Source organism: Nomascus leucogenys, chromosome X, assembly GCF_006542625.1.
Source record: "Nomascus leucogenys isolate Asia chromosome X, Asia_NLE_v1, whole genome shotgun sequence".
Lineage (NCBI taxonomy): Eukaryota > Metazoa > Chordata > Mammalia > Primates > Hylobatidae > Nomascus > Nomascus leucogenys.
In genome coordinates this window covers 102,798,647-102,805,818 of record NC_044406.1, presented here as the reverse complement: position 1 = coordinate 102,805,818, position 7,172 = coordinate 102,798,647, and positions in this window count along the sequence as shown.

Below are 7,172 nucleotides of genomic sequence, written 5' to 3'. Positions count from 1 at the left end.
TTTATATTAACAACAAGACAAAATAGAATACACTGGCCATCTATCATCAAGTAACTAAAGAAGAAATAACTGCTCACTTAGGATTTTATATCCAGATAAGTATTCAAGAGTGAATAAAGATAAAGATAAAGATGTGGAGAAACAGTTTCTCTCAAATATTTGGCCTTGGGGTAGTTGGTAACAATTTTGAAAGCAATTTAGCAAATTGCTTTTAGAGCTGAAAATTTGCCCACCAACGACCCAACAATTCCAATTCTCAGTTATGATCTACAGAAAAATTGATATGTGCCCCAAGGAGGTATGTGTGTGCATATTTGTTGCAGAACTTAATATAAACTTGGAAACACCTTAAGGGTTCATAATATAGGTAATAATACATTATAGTTTAGTCACACAATGGAATTATATTCTATTCAACAGTAAAATAAATGAACAGGGTTAGTATGGGTACATATCAAAACATTATGAATGATAAAAGCAAATTACAAAAGAATATATATTATTGAAAGTAAGTAAATTTTAACATCACACAACACTGTAATATACTGCAAATGGTTTATAAAAACATGTTGTTGGAGGGTGAAGCAAGGTGACAAAATAGAAGCTACACTGTTCATCCTTGCCCCCCGCAGAAACACCAAATTTTAACAACTGTATGCACACAGAAAAGCAGAGTCATAGAACCGAAAGTCAGGCGAGCAATAAAAGTACCTGTTTTTACTTCATATCACTGAAAGAGGCATTCAAAAGGATCAGAAAGACAGTTTTAATCCCCAACATCACTCATCCTCCATCCCCCAGCCATGCAGCACAGAGAGTCTGTGCACATGGAGAAGGGAGAGCACTGCAACTGGGGGACTGTACATTGAGCTCATAGCTGCCCTGTCACAGTGGAGAGGAGGGTAAAGCCTTACTGGACTGAGCCAGCGCCCCTCATGGAAGAGGTATTGATCAGACCTAGAAGAGGGGAAATCGCTTATCCCAGCCCTCTGAACTTGAGTTTCTTGGCAAGCCTCACCACTACAGGCTAAAGTGCTCTGGGGGTTTAGGCAGACCTCAGAAGGCAGTCTAAGGTGAAAGGACTGCAATTATAAAGGCAACTACTAGTACTGATCTGGCTCAGAGCCATAGGATTATGGTGACTCATGATCTAGGAGAAACCAGCTGAGGCAGCTAAGAAAGTGCTGCGCCACTCCTTCCCCAACACCAGGCAGTGCACCTCCCAGCAACAAAGAGATTCCTTCCTTCTGAATAAGTAGGAGAGTGAAGAGGAAAGAGTACTTTTTCTTGCATCTTGGATGCCAGCAAATCCACAATAGAATAGGGCACACAACAGAGTTGCAAGGTCCCCATTTCTATACTCTACCACATATACAACATATCTAGACACACCCCAGTCCAAAAAGGAACCTGTTGCCTTGAAGGGAAAGACCAATATGGCAAATTTCATCACTGCTGACTAAAGAGCTTTGGGCCCTGAATAACCAGAAGCAATACCCAGGTAGTATACCATGGACCTTGGGCTCCAAATGTGCTACTTCAGGTGTGACCCAGAACTTTGCAAGCTATTTGGCTATGGAGAAAGATTCCTTCTGTTTGAGAAAAGCAGAGGGAAAAGTAAAGGGAACTTTTCCTTGCACCTTAGTACCACTCAGACACAGTGGGGTAGAAAACAAGCAGTCTCTTCGGTCTCCAAGTCCATGCCTAGGCTCTCAGATAGCACTTCTGACCTTCCCCTAAGTCAAAGGGGAACTCACGGCCCTAAAGATGAGTCCCAGGCCTGGCAGAATCCACCACAAGCTGACTGAAGAAGCATGGGCTTTAAGTGATTATCTGCAGTAGCCTGGCAGAAAGCTTTTCATGGGCCAGTGGTGGTGGTAGCCACAGGGAGAAAGGAGAGGGAAGAGCAAGAGCAAGAAAGACATTCTATTGTGGTTTAAGTGCCGGCTTAGCTGCAGTAGAATCGAACATCAGGTAAAGTTCTAAGGTTTTTTACTCCAATTCCTGGCTCCCAGAAGCATCTCTCCACCTGCTCAAGCCTAGGGTAATGTGCCATCCTGTAGGGAAGGACACATAGATGGCAGGCTTCAGCACCTACTGATAGGAGAGGCCCTTGGGCCATGAGAGAGCATAGGTGGTAGCCAGGTAATGGTTACAGTGGGCCTTGGGTGAGACCCAGTGCTGTGCTGGCTTCACGTCTGACACAGTGCAGTCCCAACGGTGGTGGCCATAGGGGGGCTTACATCACCACACCCCAAGTTTCAGGCAGACCACCAAAGAGAGAGAGAGAGAGAGAGACCTCATTTGTTGGGGGGAAAGTAAGGAAAAATAACAAGATTCAGTGCCTGGTAATCCAGGGAATTCTTCCAGATCTTATCAAAAACTACCAAAAAGAAACCTCTATGAGACTGCAAAAACCAACAGGATTATTGGGTTTTGAGAACCTGTTTCTTCAAATATCTGAAAAGCCTTCTCAAGAACGACAGGTTAAAAACAAGCCTGGAGTGTTTGTATTAGTCTGCTTCATGCTGCTATAAACATACTGCCCCAAACTGGGGACATATCCTTCAAACATAAAGGAAAAATAAGGACTTTTCCAGACAAAAAAAAAGCTGACAAATTTCATCAACACCAGAAATGTCCTACAAGAAATGCTAAAGGGAGTTCTTCAATCTGGAGCAAAAGAACATTCATGAGCAGGAAGGAAATCTGAAGGTACACCACTCACTGGTAATAGTAAACCCACAGAAAAACACAGAATATTATAACACTGTAACTGTGGTGTGTAAACTACTCTTAAGCATAAAGACTCGATGGTTGAACCAATAATAAATAATAGCTACAACAACTTTTGAAGACACAGGCAGTACAATAAGATCTTTATGATAAATAACAAAAAGTTAAAAAGCAGGGGGAATAAGATATACAGTTTTTACTAGTTTTCTTTTTGTGTATTTCTCGTTTGTTTATGCAATCTATGTTAAGTTGTCGTGAGTTTAAAACAATGGGTTATAAGGTAGTATTTGCAAGCCTCGTGGTAACCTCAAATTAAAAGATACGATGTATACACAACAATAAAAAGCAATTAAAAAATACCGCCAAAGAAAACCACCTTCACTAAAAGAAAGACAAGAAGGAAGAAAAAAAGGAAGATAATAACAGAACAATCAGGAAACAAATAACAAAATGGCAGGTAGTAAGTCCCGACTTACCAATAATAACATGGAATGTAAATGGACTGAATTCTGTAATCAAAAGACATTGGATGGCTGATTAGATGAAAACTAAGACTCAGTGATCTGTTATCTATAAGAAACACACTTCACCTGTAAAGATACAAACTGAAATGAAGGGATGGAAAAAGATATGCCATGAAAATAGAAACCAAAAAAGCAGGAGTAGCTATACTCATATCAGACAAAATAGATTTCATGACAAAAACTGTAAGAAGAGACAGTCACTATATAATGGATAAAAGGGTCAATTCAGCAAGAGGACTTAGAAATTTTAAATATATATGCACCCAAAGCAGGAGCATTCATATATATAAAGCAAATATTATTAGAGCTAAAAAGAGACATAGACCTCAATACAATAATAGGTGAAAACTTCGAAACCCCACTTTCAGCATTGGACGATCTCCCAGACAGAAAGTCAACAAAGAAACGTTGCACTTAATCTCCACTACAGAACAAATGGGCCCAACAGATATTTACAGAAAATTTCATACAATGGTTGCAGAATACATATTCTTTTCCTTGGGAGATAGATCATTCTCAAAGATACATTAGGTCACAAAACAAGTCTCGAAACATTCAAAAAGATTTAAATAATAACAAGTGTCTTCTCTGACCACGATAAAATAAAACTACAAATCAGTAACAATAGGAAGTTTGAAAACTATACAAACACATGGAAATTAAACAACATGCTCCTGAATGACCAGTGGGTCAATGAAGAAATTAAAAGGGAAATTGAAAAAAATTATTGAACCAAACGATAATAGAAACTCAACATGCCAAAACCTATGGATGCAGTAAAAGCAGTACTAAGAGGGAATTTTGTTATTATATGTGTCTACATCAAAAAGAAGAAAAATGTCAAATAAATAAGCTAATATTACATCTTAAAGGAATAGAAAAAGCAAGAGCAAACAAAACCAAAAATTAGTAAAAAAAAAAAAAAATAAAGATCAGAACAGAGAAAAATAAAATTAAAATAAAAAATACAAAAGATCAACAAAACAAAAAGTTACTTTTAAAAAAATTAAAAAAATTGATAACACTTTAGCCAGATTAAGGAAAACACAGAAGGCACAAATTAACAAAATCAGAGATGAAAAAGGAGACATTACAACTGATACAGCTGAAATTTAATGGACCATTAGTGGATAATATGAGCTGCTATATGCCAATAAATTGGAAAATCTAGAGAACATGGATACATTCTTAGACACATATGGCATACCAAATTTGAACCATGGAACCACAAAAGACCCAGACTATCCAATGCTATCCTAAGCAAAAAAGAACATTGGAGGAATCACATTATCTTACTTCAAATTATATGAAAAAATATATAGTAACCAAAACAGCATGGTAGTGGCATAAAAACAGAAACATAGACCAATGGAACAGAATAGAGAACCCAGAAAGAAATTCACACACCTACAGTGAAGTCATTTTCAACAAAGGTGCCAAAAACATATACTAAGGAAAATACAATGTCTTCAGTAAATGGGGCTGGGAAAACGAGATATCTATACACAGAAGAATCAAACTCAACCACTCTCTCTTGCCATATATAAAAATCTAATAAAAACAGATTAAAGACTTAAATCTAAGATCTCAGACTATGAAACTACTACAAGCAAACATTGAAGAAACTCTTCAGGGTATTGTACTGGGCAAAACTTCCTTGAGTAACACCCCACAAGCACAGGCAACCAAAGCAAAAATGGACAAATAGTATCACATGAAGTTCAAAAACTTCTGCACAGCAAAGGAAACAATCAGCACAGTGAAGAGACAACAAAATGGAAAAAGATATTTGCAAACTACCCATTTGACAAGGAGTTAATGACCACAATACATGAGAAGCTCAAACAATTCTATAGGAAAATATCTAATAATCTGAGCAAAAAAAAATGAGACAAGGCCAGGCGCAGTCACTCATGCCTGCAATCCCAGCACTTTGGAAGGCTTAGGTGGGGAAGAACTTGAGCCCAAGAGATAGAGAATAGGCTGGGCAACATGGCAAAACCCTGTCTCTACTAACACACACACACACACACACACACACACACACACACACACACAGTAGCCAGGCATGGTGGCCCACGCCTCTTGTCCCAGCTACTCGGCAGGCTGAGGTGGGAAGATCATTTGAGCCCAAGAGGTTGAGGCTGTAGTGAGCCAAGATCCTGCCACTACACTCCAGCCTGGGTGAGAGAGTGATACCCTGTCCCTCCTCCCCATAAAAAAGGAACAAGATTTGAATAGACATTTCTCAAAAGAAGACATAAAAATGACAAACAGGCATATGAAAACGTCCTGAACATCATAGATCATCAGATAAATGCAAATCAGAACTACAATGAGATATCATCTCACCCCAGTTAAAATGGCTTCTATCCAAAAGAAAGGCAAATGCGGATGAGGATGTGGAGAAAAGAACCATCTACGCTGTTAGTGGGAATTGAAATTAGTACATCCACCATTGAGAACAGTTTGGAGGTTCCTCAGAAAACTAAAAGTAAAGCTATTATATGATCTAGGAATCCCACTGCTGGGTTTATACCTTAAAAAAAAAAAGAAATCAGTATATTGAAGAGATATCTGCACTCCTCTGTTTGTTGAAGCACTGTTCACATAGCCAAGATTTGGAAACAACATGTGTCCATCAACAGATGAACAGATAATGAAAATGTGGTACCTATACACAATGGAGGACTATTCAACTATAAAAAAGAATGAGCTTCTGTCATTTGCAACATTTATGGCACTGGAGGTCATTATGCTAAGTAAAATAAGCCAGTCACAGAAAGACACACACTGCATGTGCTCACTTATTTGTGGGATCTAAACATCAAAACAATTGAACTCATGGAGATAGAGAGTAGAAAGATGGGACTAGAGGCTGGCAAGGGTAGTGGTGTGGTGAGGGGGAGGTGGGATGGTTAATGGGTACAAAAAAGTTAGAAAAAAATGAATAACACCTAGCATTTGGTAGCACAACAGAGTACCTATAATCAATAATAATCTAATTGTACATTTAAACATATCTAAAGGAGTATAATTGAATTTTTTGTAACAAAGTATAAATACTTGAGGGGATAGATACTCTATTTACCCTGATGTGACTATTATGCATTACATGACTGTATGAAAATATCTCATGTATCCTATAAATATACACATCTGCTATGTAAGAACAAAAATTAAAAATTAAAAACATGTAATAAGAACATTAAATAATGACATAATAAAAAAATAAATTTAGGAGAGTGGTTACTTTTTGAAAGGGAAGAGCATATTGGGATAATATATGGGTAAAAAGTAGGCTTCAACAGTATCCCTGTTGTATTCCTTCAAAAAGGCTCAAGAAATATGGAAAAATATTAACAACTGTTAAAGTGGGTGGTTTATTTTTAGGTTCCAGATTATTAGATAGAACATAAAATCTCTCATAATGTCATCAACCAGATTTTACCATTGTTAACCTTACAATGCATTTTTTCTAGTTTCTCTGTGCTTTTCCTTGTACTCTTACCCTCTGGGAGTGGGGTGTGTGTGTGTGTGTGTGTGTGTGCATGTGTGTGTGTGCCTGTAGTTAATTTGCATCTTAAGGTTTTGCACATTAATTTCTTCACATAGCATCATATAGTAAGCATTTAAGCATTTGATCAGATTGTTAAATAATTTCTAAAATATGTTATTTGATGGTTAGATGCTACTACCTGAGTATTGATATGTAGGCATTTTAATACCTGCCAATGTTTCACAGCTTAAATAAACAAAAAATGGCCATTTCTGATGTTCATCTTTAGCTCCACCTCTGAATAGTTCCTTAGGATATATTCCTTATATGGAATTGCTAAGATAGATATTAATATTTTAAAGCTCTTAGTATATATTTTGCTAAATTGATTTTGACAACACTTAGGCCAATTG